This window comes from Ursus maritimus, unplaced genomic scaffold, assembly GCF_017311325.1.
Source record: "Ursus maritimus isolate PB19 unplaced genomic scaffold, ASM1731132v1 scaffold_26, whole genome shotgun sequence".
In the NCBI taxonomy this organism is placed as follows: Eukaryota; Metazoa; Chordata; class Mammalia; order Carnivora; family Ursidae; genus Ursus; species Ursus maritimus.
In genome coordinates this window covers 18,741,955-18,762,674 of record NW_024425119.1, presented here as the reverse complement: position 1 = coordinate 18,762,674, position 20,720 = coordinate 18,741,955, and the positions used below count along the sequence as shown (strand labels likewise).

Here is a 20,720-nt window from a genome sequence, read left to right as displayed (position 1 = left end):
TCTAATCAACATTGCTGAACATGGACATTTTTACCTCCTTAGCTAGTCACTGGAAGCTAAAAACTGAACCTCGCTCCAATTTTTTTTACTTTAGGGAAAAGAGAATATGTTGGTGAAAATTTGAGAAAAATGAGATATTTTTTAACCCAGTACATTTAGGAAAATACATGACCACATGTGTTCTATGTAACCCGTGTCATTAAAACTGCCTTAAGTTCGGACACGGGAGAGGAAGAGGGAGCCTACCCGGGCCAGCAACGGATGGTTTCATTTAAACTCTCCAGTCTTTACCTGGGGTTCCTGTGGTAACAGAAGGTGAGACGCACTTGTCTTTCTTTTCATCTAGCTCTAGAATATTATGCCATTTATTTGTTTTTGTTTTTTTCAGTTTAGCAGGCAAAAAAAAAAAAAAAAATCCCCAAAGAATAAATATCTAAAATTTAATCAGATGGAACATGTTTTAGTTATGAAGTATAAGAAGAAATGAAGGTATTTCTTTTTATAAGGTTAATATAGGAGAAAGACCAAAATTAAAACAATTAGGGACTGCAAATTAAATCACTGTTTAAAAAAAAAAAGCCAAAAGCCTTAGAATGCATGACCGACAGCATCATTAGAATCACCTGGAAGTTTATTACAATTATGGGATCGCAGGCCTCACCCAAGACTTGCGGAATTAGAATTTACATTTTAACAAGACCTCTAAACAATTCTTATGTACCCTGAATTTTGAAAAGTTACAGAAAGGCCTGTTGAATACCTTAGATAATTCTAATGAATGGTTTCTACCACATGACTTACGGAGTTAGCCCAAACCTGTTATCAAGTAGGGACATATTCTTTTTTTCCTTGCGGATAGCTAAAACAAGCCTAAATTTGCTTTGTACATATTTAATTCTTTCTCAAATTTCCAATATATTAATACCTTTATTTATGGGAATGAATTTTGTCTTGCCAAAAAAAAAAAAAAAAAAAAGGAGTCCAATCAGCTGATCTGAGGAAAAGGATTTCTAGAAATAAACACCATGGTTTGAAAGGCACCCTCATAAATTAAAAGTTCCATTCTCATTATTGAGAGCTAGCCCTGGCATGTTATAATGAAAGAGGGTTTTCTTTCTGCCAACTGTGCTTTTTTTGGGGGGGGGGCAAGTTTGAATAAGAACAGTTCACTCGCTTTTACTATTCCTTACCCTCTTTCTCTTGTAACAGTCAAGAGCACCCCCTTCTTCAGGCAACACCTCAGAGAGTAGAAAGTCTGGGAGATGGGGATAGTCCATTTGCACTCTGTGCTTTCAAAGACCTAAGACAAACATTAAGAAAAATCACGGAGGAGAGATGTGATCATGAAGATAAAGAAGAAAGAATGGGACAAGAAATACCACCTGGGGAATGTCAGACATGGCACACTGTGAACAAGTTCAATGCATAAAGCTGCTTAAAAACAAAGCTTTTTTTCCCAGGTGCTACGTGCTACGTCATCTTATATGTTTTACTAGACAACTTTCATTCCGAATGGTAGTTTTGTGGTTATAAAACTATGAAGCAAAACTTACATTTGTTTATGAAAAGAATATAGCAACTTTCGCTTTGAAAATGCCAAATGTTATCATTCACTATTGTTTATTCATTCAGTCCTACATTCATTTCTTCAGTAAATCTTCGTTGAGTAAAAACTATGTTCCAGGAACCATTCTAGATGCTCAGAATAAATCAGTAAATCAAACAAAGACCACTGTCCTCAAGGGGTTTGTTTGTGTTCTGATGGGATTAGAGGGAAATAAAAATAACCTACAAACCAAATACATAAATAGTTGCTAGAGGATTCCATTATCAACTAAATTGGCAATCCACTTCCTTTTGATTCCACATGCATTGAGAATAAGTGTGTAAACAGTGAAGGGAGGAAAGTGGATAGGAGGAGACAATGGAGAAACTAGGAGTTGCTCTTAAAGAACAGTAATTGAGTGGAGGGGAAACAGCAGGAACACAAGTAAATATTATAAGGCAGATTCTATCAAGTGGTTAAAAAAAAGCATTATAAAGAGTTTTCAGGGGACTTAGAGGAAGGAATTTTTTATTTAAATAAATGAAACGACAAGAAATGAGGAAATGGAATATTCCATCAGAGAAAGGAAGTGCTAATTTTAAAGAGCTTAAATAATAGATGTGACAAGTTGTGCTTAAAGAAACTATTTCAACTGTGTAATAAAAAAACATTTCCCAAGTTGAAAAATATATTTCAAAAATCTGGCTGATTTCAAAGAATGAAAGCTCTGAGCTTTGGCTAATCCAAAAGGAATATTTATATAAGGTTTTATAAACGGCCAGTATCCTTGTTCTAAGACGATTTCCTTTCCGTTATGTACCTTCTACGTTCGCTGTTGGTATCACTCAGCCACTGTGTTTTGGTGACGTGTAAATTCAAATTCAAATTTAATTTTCTTAGTTGGCTTAGAAGTTGTTTCATTTGTTAATGAAATCACTTTGAAATATAGGGCATAAAGGTGGAGACGGGGGCAGTTTTAAGCTGCCAATGGAATAGAACACCAAGGTCTAAGAGGATAAATCGTCAGTAAAACACCCAGCGATAAAGGCCTCCATTGTTAGGCTGATGTTTTCTTAAGCGCTCCAAGAAAAGATGAATTCACTCTGATTCTCTTAAGAAACGGGACTTACCTGATCCTTCCTTCCTTTCCTTCTTTCTTTCTTTCTTCCTTTTTTTTTTTCTTTTTTTCCCCCCTAAGCAACAGATGGATAAACAAGGAAAGTCAGTGTAGGGACCATGGAGAAAAACTAAATGTACACAGAAGAGTACAGAAAGACTTTCTGAATTCCAAGAGGCAACAAATGAAGCAATAAATATTAGGCCAATATAATAATGCTATTGAGTAGGGGGCGCCTGGCTGGCTCAGTTGGCAGAACACGTGACTCTTAATCTCAGGGTCATGAGTTCAAGCCCCATGTTGGGCATTGAGCCTACTTAAAATAAAAAATGGTACCGAGTATTAACAGTTAACTTTTATATTGTACTTCACAGTTTACAAATGTTTTTCACATGCCTTAAGATATTCAAATCAAAACAACTCTACTTTCATCAATCATTAATTATCTCCTAGTCATTATTATTCATAAAATAGGCTCAAGTTAATTCCAATGTCACCTGTGGCTAATCCTTGAACTGTGGTTGTTTTGAGTTCTTTCTTGGGATGGAAGGACAGAAAGAAACCTCTGAACTACCTCATCCATAAAATCTGATACCACGCAATAATCTGGAAGAGCAGTGAAAAAAATGGATATGCAAAAGTTCTTTCAATTGCGGAAAACCTAGCCCAACTGATTTCCACCAACATGTCTCCTGCTCTCTGCCCCATTTAAAGCTAAGTCCAGAACTGAGTTTAATTGTCTGGTTTCCCTGAATTGGGTTACAGTTCCCCTCAGAACGAATAGCAATAGCCAGGCGAAGGACCCAAAATGCCCTAAACTATCTAGGCTAAACCCAGGTCAAATGTTCCGTCCCTGAAGCTAAAATAGAAGATATAGGATAGAATTAGCATTCTGTTGTTTTAAGAATGGAGGCTACCTTGCAAAAGCAACCCCTACCTACTGTAGCTAAGGAAGAAAATGTTGCAAAGAAGAGGGTTTTACGGCTTGCTACTGTGTTCTTTCCAGGGCTAGTCTGCCCTTTCTCCAAAAACCACCCTGCGATTTATGAAACAAATTTCATACTTCTTAGCCTGATGTTTTAGGTCCTTCCCAACCTCGTCATGACAATTTACCTAACTATTCCTATCTTCAGCCCAACAGAACCACTCTGGGGCCTTTGTTTCTTCTGCTTTCTTTATACAATTTTTCTTTGCATTTCTGTTGTCTTAAGTATACTGATAGAATAATCGAGGCAAATGCCATGTGTTTTTATAAAGCTGAAAGTCTGTCTTCCTTTCAATGCCCAAACTGTAAACCTCTCACACAGTACCTACCCCATTCTATCCAAGTAACGGTCATTTCTGGATCTATCTACCAGAGTCTCTATTCCTTACCGAAGGTGGGGTTTAGATTTCAAACATCTTTGCTACCTGTGAAACAACAAAATACCTTACACTCAATAATACGGATGTTTTTAAAAAAAAATAAACATGGAATATTGAGGAAAAAAGCAACTCACCCTAGGTCTTCTCTATTTAGGCAGAATGTTTTTGTTTGTTTACATTGGAAACAAAGTTTTAGCAAATCAATAATTCATTCGTTCATTCAGCCTTTCATTTGTTCAACCTTTGACCACTGCAAACTGTGCCAGGTATGGTGCAAGGTGATAGAGACATGATATTAAATGGCTTCGTTCTCATCCTCAAGAAACTCGTGGCTTAAATGGAAAGACACACAAGTAATTACAGTATAATAGAATAAGATGATGTGGGAACACAGAGGAGTAAAAGATGAATTATGTTACAAAAATTCTTACAAATCTTCACAGAAAAAAAAAAACATTTGAGTTGGAAAGAAAGGGGCAGGAGAATGGCAGGCATAAATAAAACCAAAGAAACAAGGTGTGGTTAGAAATCGTGACAGTTTAACATCACCTGTATTGAGTCAATTTGGGGGTGTAGAGGAAAATGAGGTTGGGAAAATTTATCAAAGCCAGCTAATAGAGGCTGTATGTTATATTCCAAGGAGTTTACATTTCATCATGTAGGTAAACTGAGCATTAGCCAAAATTTGAGGCTGGGGATTGGTATCAGATTTACACTCTAGAGGGTGATGTATAAGGATGGACCAGGGGTGGGAAAGAGACCCTGGAAGATGGTTAGAAGGTGAGTGTAACTTTGAAGATTCTATCCTGGAGAACAGGATACATTTTAATGTCACAGTCATTCATCGAGGCAGGGAATATTAAAAATAACAGATTGGGCAGAGAGGAAAAAAAAATGATCATGTTGAATTTGAGATTCATGGAACCTTTAGGTGGAGGCATCTAACAGAAGAAATCCACAACTAGAAATCATTACTACTTTACCTATTTCATCACTGGTTATGGGATTAATAAAAATCAAAATGTTTTAGGGGTAAACATAAAAGTATACAGTATTATACACAGTAAAAAAAATTGCACAATGCAGATTATTATTGTACACGGTCAAGGTAGATAAACATATAATTTGCCATTTGGCTTATTTGGTTTACATTTTACGAATGGGGAGGGAGATTAATAAACTGATGACTAAGTGAGTAATGTGTCATGTAAATTGGATCCAATGACTGAATGTGTAACTTTGTGTTAAGTTTGATCTAAGTTGTTAAGGATGGTGAATTCAAGTTCCTGGACCGGACTGCCACCCAGTTAGTGAAGTTCAGAGGGGCTGATACTTCACAAAACGTTTTCCTGTCCTTTCTGTTGAGACTTTATTGTGTTTTTCTCTGCCTTTACTTTCTGGAATTTTATCCCAACTACTGTCACTTTCTGTGCACCACAAAAATCTACTCAGTATTTTGGTTATTTAAAAGAGTTACCTTAGTGCTAAGATATTTTCAGTTATTTTGCCAGAAACCATTGAAACCACAAGAAAAGATAAGCTCAAAGATTTCTTTGGGTTTCTCTGAAAAGTTATATTAATCTCAAACAATACGGTAAGAAGATTTTATATGCAGGTTATATATCAGTCACCGTTAAAGTCAGAAATAGAAGCTCTCATTTGAATACTTACACACACTTGGGAAAATAATTTTCTTACATGTTACAATTCACTCTTGAATACTTGAGCCATTGGCAAACATTGACAACTGGGCTCGCAACTGTTCTAGGCTTTGCTGAGGACATTGTGATGGCAGCCAGAGCTGAAGTCTAATATGGATATTATTGGGTTTGCCAGCTAATTAAATTTAAACAAAAAAAAATTCCTGAGATAGAATCCCACCCTACAGGACATTATACTCACTTTTAATATTTAATTAAATATGATGTAAGTTTAAGAATATGAGAAAACAAGCCACAAACTGGGAGAAGATATCTGTAAAATACATATTTGATAAAGACCTCTATGGACATATACAACAATAAAATAACAGCCCAATTAAAAATTGGGCAAAAGATCCAAACAGACATTTCACCAAGGAAGATATACAGATGACAATAAACATATGAAAAGATGCTCAATATTATGTCGCGAGGGAACTGCAAATTAAAACAATTGCAAATTAAAACTGCACACCTGTTACAATGGCTAAAATCCAAACACCAACACCAAATGCTGGCAAGGATATGGAGTAACAGGAACTCTTACTCATTGCTGGTGGGAATGCAAAACGGTAGAGCCATTTTGGAAAACATCTTGGCTGTTTCTTACAAAACTAAACATACTCTCACCCCATAATCCAGGAATCACACTCCTAGGTAATCACCCAAGTGAGTCGAAAGCCTTTATCTATATAACAACCTGCACATAGTGTTTATAGTAACTTTATTCATAATTGCCCAAACTTGGAATCAGTCAAGATATCTTTCAATGGATAAACACTGAATGATAAATAAGCTGAATGGATAAACAAATGGTATGGCCATACAACAGATTATTATTTAGTGATGAAAAGAAATGAGCTACTAAGGAACAAAAAGGAATCTTAAATGCATATTGCTAGGTGAAGGAAGCCAATCTCAAAAGGCTATATACTATATAATTCCAACTATATGACATTCTGTATAAAGCAAGAGGGAGCAGGAAGGAAGGTTGCCGGGGGGAAGGGGAGAGGAAGGGATAAATAGGTGGAGTACTGAGAGTCTTTAGGGAAGTGAAACGTTCTGCATACTATATGTGAATACATATAGTAGTGAAGAGTGAATATAATGCATTTGGCAACACCCATAGAACTGTCCAACAGAAAAAGTGAACCCTAATGTAAACTGTGGACATTAGTTAATAATAATGTATCGACATTAGTTCATCGGTTGTAATAAATGTATCACACCAGTACAAAAAGTTAACAATAAGGGGAATACTTTCCTCCTGAAGGTAGCAGAGGTAAAGTATTTGGAAGCCTCTGTACTTTCTCTTCAACTTTTCTATAAACCCAAAAATGCTCTAAAAAATAAAGCCTATTAAAAACAATGCTTACAAATGACTACATTTTTGGTCTTGTAAAAACAAACCAATGGTATGAGAATGTTGGTGAATTCTGTAAGAATTCTAACTAATGGTGTTCATGAAGACTTCATAGAAGTAGTGAACTTCTTTTTTTAAGGGGGGAGGTGCAGAGGGAGAGAGCCCCAAGCCAACTCTATGCTGAGCATGGAGCCCAACACGGGCTCAATCTCATGACCCTGAGACTGTGACCTGAGCCAAAATCAAGAGTCAGATGCTTAACCCACTGACGCATCTAGGTACCCCAAGGTAGTGAGCTTTAAGTTTTGAATGATGAACTAAATTTAATGAGAACCATTAAAGCAAACAAGACATATTTTATCAGGTAGCACTTCATAAACAGAACTCTGTGGGGAATGGTAGTCATTTAGACTGTATTGCGTTATACTACATTGAGAGAAAAAGGTGGCATAGCAGGGAATGACAGTAAAGTATTATCTTTCTTACATAATTATTCCAATGTAATCATACTTTTCCTCGTTTAAAGCCTTGGGGGGCCACCTGGAGGGCTCAGTCAGTTGAGCATCTGACTCTTGATTTCGGCTCAGGTCATGATCTCATGGGTCTTGAGAGATCATGAGATCCATCCAGGCATCCTGTTCCATTTGTTTGGCTCTGAGCTTAGCAGGGAGTCAGCTTGAAGCTTCTCTCCCTCCACCCCTCCCCCACTCATGCACACTCTCCTGCTCTCTCAAATAAATAAATAAATCTTTTTAAATGAATGAATGAATGAATGAATGAACAAAAGGTTTAGAAAAAATAATCATGCTAGGATTATTAATGAAAGTTTATGAAGGTGTTAAAATCAAATTCATCTCCCCCATCTTTGAAATATTTTTCCCTTTGCCAATACTGATGTATTTACTTACCATTATATTTTTCTTTTACTGCCAAAATTTTCTAATATGTGAGCTATATTCAATTCTTCAGCACCAAAACTTTATTTCCCATGCATCTACCTCTGCTTCTTTAAGACTCAGTCTCAAGAATTACTTCAATGATCTCTTTTATCTCAAACTCAAAGGTCTTTCCTCCATTCTCTCTTTTTAAATTTTTTTTGACACTTTTTGAGCTCTTACCCCTAATGGCCACAACCATTCTTCTTCAAAACTTCTCTATCCCCAGATTTCAAACATATGGGATTCTTCGCCTCTGATTCTAGTACTCTGACTATTCTGGTGATAATACCTGGATGGGTACAGTACCTTCCTCCCGCTATCAGATTGCTGTGCTCTGAGTATATGGAATGGATACAATCTGGTAGAATACAAGACCACCTGACCCATTTGCTATAAGAAGAGGCATAAAGCACTACATGGGAACTGATGTTGGCTTAATAAATGTGTGGGGGTAGGTAGCATGGGATCAGGGGATAGCAAATGCAAAAGCATGGTAATAATCCCATAACATATCAGATACTGGCTGAGAAGTTCAGCAAGTGCAGAGTTTAAAGGCAGATACAAAGTTGAAAATCAGAGCTGAAAAGTAGATTGAGAACTAAATTGTAAGAGATCTTATTCATTACGCTAAGTTTTTGCCTTGTAACTATGAACATAATCAGTGCTCAATAACTACAAGTACTGATTCAAAGAATCAATCTATAGACCAATTAGGATGTATTGAATATTTGAAGGGAAAAATAAAGAATGGTCTCTGATTACAAGAAATTTAGTATCAGGCTCCTGGGTGGCTCAGTCGGTTAAGCGCCTGCCTTCAGCCCAGGTCATGATCTCAGTACCCTAGGATCAAGGCTCGCATCAGGCTCTCTGCTCAGTGGTGAGTCTGCTTCTGCCTCTCCCTCTCCCTCTGTGATCTCTCTGGCTCTCACTCTCTCTCAAATAAATAAAATCTTTAAAAAAATTTATCTAATTGTAGGAAACAGTTTATAAAATGAGAATATATAAAATAATGCTAAATTATATGGGGTACTTAATAAGTATGAGAGAAAAGAATAGTAATCCATGTGTTGATAGTCAGTGTGTATTGACTATCCCAACTAAATGATTTAAACTTGAATTAGGCCTTGAAAGTTGAGCAGAATTTGGTTAGAGTCGGAACAAAAAGGAGGGCATTTTACATAGGTGGAAAATCTCAAACAAAGCCATGGAGCTGCAGACTGACAACGGGTGGGATGAGAACAATCCTAGCATTTGGCCTGTATGAACGCTAGCATTCTGGGAAATGCAATACTTGTTAATGGTTGTGGTACTGGCCCTACATGATCCCCTTCTGATATTTATCAGCAAAAAAATGGAGATAAGCTACAAAAATTTTGTTAAGAATCAAAATTGAAGGTAGTGAATACACAGGAGGAATGAGCATATGTATAGGTTGCTATCAGTAAAATAGAAGTGAGGCAAAATTTAGGATTATTTAGAATGAAACTGAAGTCACTTTACTATAGAAGTTTCTATGGCTCATTTAGACCTTCTGTAATATCCTAAAGGCAGAATACTGGCAGGTAGAGGTCTTCCCTGTGTATCTTGTTGACCTCCCTGAATAAGACTCTTATTACCTTGCCTCTGTGTCACTATAGTGTACTTTACTTTGGATGATCTTCTTTCTTCTGTCTGCCTATTCTGCTCTGTATGTCATTCTGCCCCAGGAGTACCCTGTCTCCTCCTCTATGTCTACTCAAGCCTTGACCATTTTTTTTTTTTTTAGGATTTTATTTATTTTGGAGAGGGAGAGAGAAAGAGAGACAGTATGCAGGAGGGGCAGAGGAAGAGGGAGAGAGAGAATCTCAAGCAGACTCCACGCTGAGCATGGAGCCCAACATGGGGCTCCATCTCAGTACCCTGAGATCATGACCTGACCAAGAGTCAGATGCTTAACCGACTGAACCACCCAGGCACCCCCAAGTCCTGACCATTTTTATGGCCCAACTGAAGTCATACTTCTATTTACCTTAACCAACAACTTCTCAGAACTCTTAGTATAGATTAGAGAAGTTCCCTTCTGAGACAGAGAAGAGGTCCTTCTGGCTATTAAATATTGTCAGAGGAAAAACCTTGCTACCCAAAGTCATTTTACTTGGTGTTATTAAATTTGTTCTTCCAGCCCTAAAGACAAAACAAAAACAAACACAAAACCAAAACAAAACCCAAAGTGGAGATATTTATATCTTTCTTAAGGACTTTTCTCAATTCCTTTCTTTCTCTATCTTGCCATCTAGAAAGATTTCCATTATTTATAGTCCTTTTACCACTCAAGGTCCAACATCCTCTAGTATATACAGAGGAAAAAGTCAGTTTACGCATATTCCCTCTTGACTTCCTAGGCTTGATCTGGAAGCTATGCCAAGAGCGTGAGTTCCACCCAGTGATTCTCCCTGTTCCTGGGCCAACTTCTCAAGGGAATGCTGCTTCCTTCCCACAACATATAACTGACGTATAATTAAAGGATTGGCCGTAATTGCTTGTTCTATTTTTCCCTNCACTCTACAATACCACAACATAAAGCTATATATGCATATTGGACTTCTCAAAAGGTGAGATAATTTAATTACAGTCATAAAAAATAAAACTAGAGATGTTTGCTTTATGCATATTTCAATGTAAAAGTTTCTGAGATATTACACACTTCACAGGAAATGTCCTGTGAATACACCCTGCTTCCTGGCATTACTTTTCTCTCCTTAGACAAGGACTTATTTGTAAAATAGCCTCTTGATTCAGATCTCCTGACAGCAGATTACATCACGCAAAGACTCAGCACATGCACACAAGCATGAGTATAAAATAATTAATCATTTATACACTGAGAGCATATTGAAATAATATTTTGGATACACTGGATTAAATATATCATTAAAATTGATTTTACCTGTTTCTTTTCCCTTATTTTAATGTGGTTATTAACAATATAAATGTGTCTTGCTATAATGCTATATATAATTCTGTTGGACATTGTTGGTCTCAAATACTGGAGAGGGCGCTTTTGCTAGATGAGGTTGGGGATAAGTTATAGGGAGAGAGGAAAAAAGCCTCAGTAGGAGAGTTGTGGTGATTTTAAAGTTCTAATTCCAGCAGAAAAGTCTGGGCTAGATGTCTTCGTATCACAGTGAGGTCGAAGGCACGGACACTCTAAGGCTCATCCTCATATGGGGGTACACCTCACCTGTGTGAATCACAGGATTTTTTAAAAGTCTCCCTATGATTATGATTGAGTCATAACCACACACATGCTGAGCTCCAAAACACAAATTTTACTCCCCCCGGACAATGTTCTATAAAGCAGGGACTATATGCTCAGATGCTGGTAGGGGTTAGAGTGGTAACCCCAGTGAGTCAAGGGACCAGGCGAGCTCTGTGGTAAACCAGAAAACACATTTTGCATGAAGAGGGGCAGCTGGTGCTCACTCCAGGCAATTGTTACCACGTGGGAATGTTCACCCTGTGTTGCCAGACCTTCTGATATTTTTAGAAAAACTAGAAATCCCAGATTTTTATGTGACCTTTCCCTACTTAGCCTTTTAAATAATATCGGGTACGGTATACAACCCATACTGGAGCCATTTATACTTTAGGTTAAAAATCTGTAATCTGTGGCCTAAATTTAGAAAGAATAATTTTCTAAATAGTTCCATAATTTTTCAGATTTGCAACCAAGGTACAGTGAAGTCAGTATTTAACATAGGGGTGTGGGGCACGTGACTACTCTTTACCTTATTTATCTCCTTTAGAAAATTTCAAAGACAGGTAGGCAACAAAAAGGGGCAGTTCCTTACAGTCACCTATTCCTTATTAATTTTTATAGATGAACTATTTCAGGCATTCAACAAAATTAGACGAAATAATGTAATGCATGATCATACTCATCACCCAGTATAAGATATAAAACTTGACAAATGAGTAAATTGGTACAACCTCTATGGGGGCCATTTGGCAATATTCATGAAAATTAAAATGTGTCTATCCACTCTATATTCCTCTTCTCAATACTGAATTATACCAATTACTGCCTCTGCCCTAAGCTGTTACTCTCCTGAATTTAGTGTTTATAATTCCCAGACTTTAATACGTTTGAGATGTATTCATAAATGATACAGTATTATTTATTAATGTTTTAATACTTAATATAGTGTCACATGATAAAATTTCTTCTGAAACTTACTGTTTTTCCTGAATGCCCTGTGTCTTTTCTCCTCCGTGTTCTTTCAATTTTTTTAAAGATTTTATTTATTTGAGAGCACGAGAGAAAGCAAGAGAGCATGAGCGGGGAGAGGGGCAGAGGGAGAAACAGACTCCCCGCTGAGCAGGGAGGCCCAACTCAGGACTGGATCCCAGGACCCTGGGATCATGACCTGAGCTCAAGACAGACGCTTAACTGACTGAGCTACCCAGACGCCTGTCTCTTCTGTGTTCTATGTGCCCTTTCTGCATCCACTGTCCCCACTGAGATCAAATGATGGTCCCTATTGTTTTTGGTCCTCCACATTATGTTTCATGAGATTTATCCATTTGATACGTGTGTCTAGTTCATTTTAACAACTGTAGAAAATTCCATTGTCAGAATAACAATATAATAAGTCATTCTTTTATGAAGAACCTGTAAGGTTCTTCCCATCCTTTTTTTAGTTTATGTGCTGCCGAAGTAAGCACAAGATCTTCCCAATTCTTAACCACAATGTTGAGACATTCTTGTACAGGCTTCCTTCCTTCTGCACATGTGGGAGATGTTTTAGGACAGTGGAACTCAAAGTGTGTCCCTAGACCAGCAACACTGGCATTACTCGAGTTACTTGTTAGGAATGCAAATTCTTAGGTCCTACTCTCATGGAATCGGAAATTCTAGGGCTAGAGCTTAGCAATCTGTTAGAAGAAGCCCTGCCTATGATTCTGTTGCACACTAACACTTAAGAACCACAGCTCTAAGGTAAAAGCCTAGGAATTGTATTGCTGGCTTGTGGACTACGCACGTCATTTCTTTACTACAGATTTTAAAAGTTACTTCCAAAGTGCTTAAAGCAATGTACAGGCAGGAGGCTTTATCATATCTGATAGAATAATTAGAAGATAAATTATACCACTGTGTTTTAGTAGTTAAAACAGTGTAGTTTTAGCATGTAACACAAAGAATAATGGTACAAAATCAGAAGAACAGGAATAGACCCAAGTATACTTGTAAATTTAGTATAAGAATATGGGGACACTTTAGAAAAGATTAATTTGTCACTGAATTCTGTTTAGACAACTGGGGAGACATGTGGAATGAGATAAAATGGGGTCCATTCCTAGGTAAATTCCAAATCAATAAATTCAGGAGCTAGATAGACACGTTGTACATGTGTGTGCATGTGCACACGTGTGTGTGTAACCAAAACAGTGCTAGGAGAAAAGAACACATGGAGAACTCTTGCCTTCAGAGTGAAGAAGGCCTTTCTTTCTATGACATAAAATTCAGAAGCCATAAAATAAAATTCAGTTTAAAAAAACCAAAAACACCTTATAAGTGGAAAAAAAAAAAGAAAGAAAGAAAAAGGCAAGGTGAAAATATTCAAATTACACACCTGGGAAAAATGTAACCCATATCACAGAAATGGGCAATTCACTCTGCAGAAAAATGGGCAAAGGATATGAAAAAAAGGTTCTTCTAGAATAAAACACAAGTATCTCTCCAACATATGAAACGATACCCGAATGGGTCTGTATTAAGAGAAACAAAGTCAAACAACAGTGACACAAAATTTGTACCTACTTGATAGGCTGAAATCCAAAATACACTGTGTTGACAAGGCTGTTGGAAAATAGTAACTTTCGTGAATTTTTAGGGAGAGAGTCAATGGGTACAACCACTAGCAAGGCCATTTAGCAGCATTTATCAAAATTAAAATGTATATACTCATTGGCATCATAATTCTACTCCTAGGATTTTATCCTAAATGTATATTACTATATGTGTGAAATTGCTATGTACATGATTATTGTTGTGACATTATTTATAGTAGTAAAAAAGAAAACAACCGAAGTTCCATTAGTAGAGGGCTGATTACATAAATCATGATATATTCACACAATGGCATACTTTGCAATTGCTAAAAAATAAAAAAGGACCAGGAAATACTTTATAAATGGATTAATATGGCTTAACATCGAAAGAACTTTAAGACGCAAAAGAACATAGAGTATATGTTACAAGAAGGGCATAGAAAACTCATTCCAGGTATATTTTTATATTTTTATGTTTGAAGTATGCGAATATGTTACCAATTCAAAATCATATGTGTCTGTGTATATTTGAATGGATTTGCTCAGATTCTGTATTAGAGAAATTAGCTATGCTACATTCTATTATTATGATATAATAATATTTAGTTGATGATGTCTAGCAAAAGGGTTTTATGTTTATAGTACAACTACCAATTCTGTTTTCTAAAATTCATTTGAGAATTTATTTCCTTTTCTGCATGACATTTTTTTTTATCGAAGTAGAGTTGACATTCAATGTTACAGATATATCTGTATGATATTCTTAGTGATTGTTTTTTCTGCTGCTATATTACATGAAACATATTCCAAAATACTATTTGTCTATTGGGAATTTGTTATAAAACTCTTCTGCCCTCGGTGAAATGATCTACCTTTCACAAGTTGATTTATTTCTATTTATTCTTAAATACTACTTCTGATTAAAACCAGGGCTTTGACTTGGATGCCCCATTTTCCCCTTCCATGTTCAAAAAAATCTTCCATGTTAACCAATCATAGTTCTCCGTGGACCTCTCCCCTCATGCTCTGGCCCATCCCCTTTCCACTGTTCCTTGCTACCAGACAGCTAGATTTCCCCTAATACACACTGAAAGATTTATTGCGATTTCTAAAATTCCTGATGTTGAATTCTGATTAAATTATGAACCAAAGTAAAATGCGTAAACATCTATTTTAAAAACTTGCGATTTTATCCAGGATTCTCAATGACCTCAATTGCATCTATTTACTTTAAAGCAAGCAAGCAAGCGCACGGATGGTTTAGATCTAACAACTGATTTTTAACCCTTCTGTTCTTGCTAGGCTTCCACCTCTCTCAAGGATTGGATGCGGGTACATGGACAAGCCTTTTCACGGTTTCCAGGAGTCTACCCATACATCTGTCAGGATAGCATTCTGTGACATTCTGTGATGCCTCCTCTCAGATCTTGTTCAAATGTTAATTTCTCAGGGAGACATGCCCCCAGCCTCCCATTCAAAACTGATACACTTTTTCACTCCCAATTCAGAGGTCACCCGTCTTCCTTATCTTTTATATAGAGGGGTGTGTGTGTGTGTGTGTGTGTGTGTGTGTCTTCATTCTTGTGTGTTATATTAAAAAATTTAAATTTATAATAGAAGTATTTTCATATAAAGATATAGATACACCCATTTACTAGATAGAAGGGACTGGAGGAGATTATGCTAAGTGAAATAAGTCAAGCAGAGAAAGACAATTATCATACGGTTTCACTCATTTATGGAACATAAGAAATAGCAGGAAGATCGGTAGGAGAAGGAAGGGAAGAATGAAGGGGGGGTAAACAGAAGGGGGAATGAACCATGAGAGACTGTGGACTCTGGGAAACAAACTGAGGCCTTCAGAGGGGGGGAAGGTGGGGGACTGGGATAGGCCGGTGATGGGTAGTAAGGAGGGCACGTATTGCATGGTGCACTGGGTGTTATACGCAAATAATGAATCACGGAACAGTACATCAAAAACTAAGGATATACTGTATGGAGACTAACATAATAAAAAATTATTATAAAAAAATAAAAATTAAAAAAACAAAGAAGTTTCATGGGATAAGGATTTTTTTTTTTCATTTTTGTCCACTGCTTTATCTTCAAGTATCTAGAACAGTGTCTGCTACAAAGAGGTATTCAATGAATATTTGTTGAATGAAGAAAACACAAGTTTTCATGGAACCCAAGAAGTCTTAGGACTTCAAATCGTAAACTCAATCAGAATATATCTTCAGATGTAATTTAAAAATGGAGCTAAAATCTCTTACTTGGATTTTCAATTGTATCATTTCTTTCGTAACTATCCACTTTTTTGCAAGAAATGTTAGTGAGAAAGTCCGTTCTAAAACTGGACCTGCTTGGGAGAAGTACAAAGTAAAGAGGAGCCTTGGAGGAAAAGCAAGGGTGAAAACCAACAACAGAAATATAAATGGACATCCAAAGCTTTCTAGGGTTATCATCAACAATAATGCCAACTGTGTGATAAGTACTTTGGAGACCATTTCATTTTTCTAAATGTTCCCATCTAGATAAAAATGTACTCATGTAGGGAGGGAGGAGCCAGGTCCCCCCGCGGCCGGTTCGGGAGCTCTCTGTCTCGGTCGCTAGAGATTGGGGTTTGTAGGTTAAATTCCACGTTATACAGAATGTAGGAGTTAAGATGGCGGAGGAGTAGGAGACACCGTTTTCAGCCGGTCCTCCGAGTCGAGCTGGATCGGTACCAGACCAGCCTAAACAACCACGGAACCAGCCTGAGACGCAGGAAGACGCATCTGGATCTCTACAAATGAACATCTCCAGCGCTGAGTATTGAGGTATGAAGTGGGGAGCCATGAAACTGTGCACAGATTCGGAAGATAAACGGAAGGGGAGGGAGCCGCGTGTTCGGGCGCCGGGAAGCGGTAGCCACTTCGAGGCGGGCGCGGGGGCTCGCGGGCCGGCACCCGCAAAACAACGGACTGAGACTGTGAGCCGGATGCGCGCGCCCACCCAGGCATCTCGTGACACGGAATCCCGGTGCGCTCACTGGATCCAGACTGAGACGGGAGATCCGGGAGCGCGTCGGCTGCGGCTGGCGGCTGGCGGCTAGAAACACAAAGACAGAGCGCTGACCCTGGAAGTGAGGGCTGGGACGCCGGGTGTGGGGCGCACATCCCGGGACGCTGCAGGGTTGAGCAGCACCAACAGAAACAGAGTTAAAGTGGCCAGAACATTAGTAGAGAACGGGCCGCAATCCTTCTGTTCCGTGACAGAGGCTGAAATTTGGCCGCTGCTGCTCTGACTCTCAGAAGAGGCACAGCAAACCGCCAGGGAAAGCCGCCAGAGAACAAAAGCCTGGAAATACCGGCTCAGAGAGTGCCCATCCCCATCCTCCCTCGCAGGGGACACGGAGACTCTACCCAAACAGGGTTGCCTGAGTATTGGCGCGGCAGGCCCCTCCCCCAGAACACAGAAGGCAGGCTGAAAAATCAAGAAGCCCACAACCCGGGCGCCTGGGTGGCGCAGTCATTGAGCGCCTGCCTTCGGCTTAGGGCGTGATCCCGGCGTTCCGGAAAGGAGTCCCTCATCGGGCTCCTCCGCTGGGAGCCTGCTTCTTCCTCTCCCACTCCCCTGCTTCTGTTCCCTCTCTCGCTGGTTGGCTGCCACATAAATAAATAAATAAAATCTTTAAAGAAGAAGCCCACATCCCTAAGATCCCTATAAAACAAGGGGCACGGCCTGGGACCCAGTCAATAATTTGGGCTCTGGAAACCCCGCAACCTCTCTTCATCAGAATGACAAGAAGGAGAAGCCCCCCCCAGCAAAGAAAAGACAGTGATTCTGTGGCCTCTGCCACAGAAATAATGGATATGGATGTAACCAAATTATCAGAAATGGAATTCAGAGTAACGATGGTCAAAATGATGAGTAGAATTGAAAAAACTATTAACGAAAAGGTTACTGAGAATATAGAATCCCTAAGGACAGAAATGAGAGCGAATCTGACAGAAATTAAAAATTCTATGAGCCAAATGCAGGCAAAACTAGAGGCTCTGACGGCCAGGGTCGCAGAAGCAGAGGAACGGGTTAGTGAATTGGAGGATGGGTTAATAGAGGAAAAAATGAAAATAGAAGATGGTCTTAAAAAAATCCACGCCCACGAATGTAGGTTACGGGAGATTACTGACTCAATGAAACGATCCAATGTTAGAATCATCGGCATCCCCGAGGGGGTGGAGAAAAACAGAGGTCTAGAAGAGATATTTGAACAAATTGTAGCTGAAAACTTCCCTAATCTAGCAAGGGAAACAAACATTCGTGTCCAAGAGGCAGAGAGGACCCCTCCCAAGCTCAACCACGACAAACCTACGCCACGTCACGTCATAGTGCAATTCGCAAATATTAGATGCAAGGATACAGTATTGAAAGCGGCCAGGGCAAAGAAATTTCTCACGTACCAAGGCAAAAGCATCAGAATTACGTCAGACCTGTCTACACAGACCTGGAATGAGAGAAAGGGTTGGGGGAGCATATTTAAAGCTCTTTCAGAGAAAAACATGCAGCCAAGGATCCTTTATCCAGCAAGGCTGTCATTCAGAATTGATGGAGAAATAAAGACATTTCAGAATCGCCAGTCACTAACCAATTTTGTAACCACGAAACCAGCCCTACAGGAGATATTACGGGGGGTTCTATAAAAGTAAAAAGGCCCCAAGAGTGATACAGAACAGAAAGTCACAGCCAATACAAACAAAGACTTTACTGGCAACATGGCAACATTAAAATCATATCTCTCAGTAATCAGTCTTAATGTAAATGGTTTGAACCATCCCATAAAACGCCACAGGGTTGCAGATTGGATAAAAAGAAATGACCCATCCATTTGCTGTCTACAAGAGACTCATTTCGAACCCAAAGATGCATTCAGACTGAGAGTAAGGGGATGGAGTACCATCTTTCACGCAAATGGACCTCAAAAGAAAGCTGGGGTAGCAATTCTCATATCAGATAAATTGGATTTTAAACTACAGACTATAGTTAGAGATGCAGAAGGGCACTATATTATTCTTAAGGGAAGTATTCAACAAGTGGATATGACAATTATAAATATATATGCCCCCAACAGGGGAGCAGCAAGATACACAAGCCAACTCTTAACCAGAATAAAGAGACATATAAATAAAAATACATTAATAGTAGGGGACCTCAACACTCCACTCTCAGAAATAGACAGAACACCCTGGCAAAAACTAAGCAAAGAATCAAAGGCTTTGAATGCCATACTCGACGAGTTGGACCTCATAGATATATATAGAACACTACACCCCAGAACCAAAGAATACTCATTCTATTCTAATGCCCATGGAACATTCTCAAGAATAGACCATGTTCTGGGACACAAAACAGGTCTCAACCGATACCAAAAGATTGAAATTATCCCCTGCATATTCTCAGACCACAACGCTCTGAAATTGGAACTCAACCACAAGGAAAAATTTGGAAGAAACTCAAACACTTGGAGACTAAGAACCATCCTGCTCAGGAATGACTCGATAAACCAGGAAATCAAAAATCAAATTAAACAATTTATGGAGACCAATGAGAATGAAAATACAACAGTCCAAAACCTATGGGATACTGCAAAGGCAGTCCTAAGGGGGAAATACATAGCCATCCAAGCCTCACTCAAAAGAATAGAAAAATCTAAAATGCAGTTTTTATATTCTCACCTCAAGAAGCTGGAACAGCAACAGAGGGACAGGCCTAATCCACGCACGAGGAAGCAGTTGACCAAAATTAGAGCTGAAATCAATCAAGCAGAAACCAGAAGTACAGTAGAGCAGATCAACAGGACTAGAAGCTGGTTCTTTGAGAGAATCAATAAAATTGACAGACCACTGGCAAGACTTATCCAAAAGAAAAGAGAAAGGACCCAGATTATTAAAATTATGAATGAAAAAGGAGAGGTCACGACGAACACCATTGAAATTGGAAGGATTATTAGAAATTTTTATCAACAGCTATATGCCAATAAACTAAGCAATCTGGAAGAGATGGAATCCTTCCTGGAAACCTATAAACTACCAAGATTGAAACCGGAAGAAATTGATTCCTTAAACAGGCCAATTAATTATGAAGAAATTGAGTCAGTGATAAACAACCTTCCAAATAACAAAACTCCAGGCCCGGACGGTTTTCCTGGGGAATTCTACCAAACATTCAAAGAAGAAATAATACCTATTCTCCTAAAGCTATTTCAAAAAATAGAAACAGAAGGAAAGCTACCAAACTCATTCTATGAGGCCAATATTACCTTGATCCCCAAACCAGGCAAAGACCCCCTCAAAAAGGAGAATTACAGACCGATTTCCCTAATGAATATGGACGCCAAAATCCTCAACAAGATACTTGCTAATAGAATCCAACAGTACATTAAAAGGATTATCCATCACGATCAAGTGGGATTCATACCTGGGATGCAAGCGTGGTTCAATATTCGCAAATCAATCAGCGTGATACATCATATCAACAAGAAAAGACTCAGGAACCATATGATCCTCTCAATCGATGCCGAAAAAGCATTTGACAAAATACAGCATCCTTTCCTGATTAAAACCCTTCAGAGTGTAGGAATAGAAGGTACATTTCTCAATCTCATAAAAGCCATCTATGAAAAGCCTACTGCAAATATTATTCTCAATGGGGAAAAGCTGGAAGCCTTTCCCTTAAGATCAGGAACTCGACAAGGATGCCCACTCTCGCCACTATTATTCAACATAGTACTAGAAGTCCTTGCAACAGCAATCAGACGACAAAAAGGGATCAAAGGTATTCAAATTGGCAAAGAAGAAGTCAAAATGTCTCTCTTTGCAGATGACATGATACTCTATATGGA

At 38.5% G+C, this 20,720-nt stretch overlaps 1 long non-coding RNA gene across 1 annotated transcript in view; it reads right to left on the bottom strand.

Annotated features, from left to right (window-relative positions):
* Positions 1-4,060: 4,060 nt before the first annotated feature.
* LOC121105357 overlaps positions 4,061-20,720 on the bottom strand; it is a 43,051-nt gene continuing 26,391 nt past the window's right edge. Inside the window, exon 3 of the long non-coding RNA XR_005837801.1 lies at positions 4,061-4,360. This is a non-coding gene — a long non-coding RNA (uncharacterized LOC121105357). The remainder of the gene's footprint in view (positions 4,361-20,720) is intronic.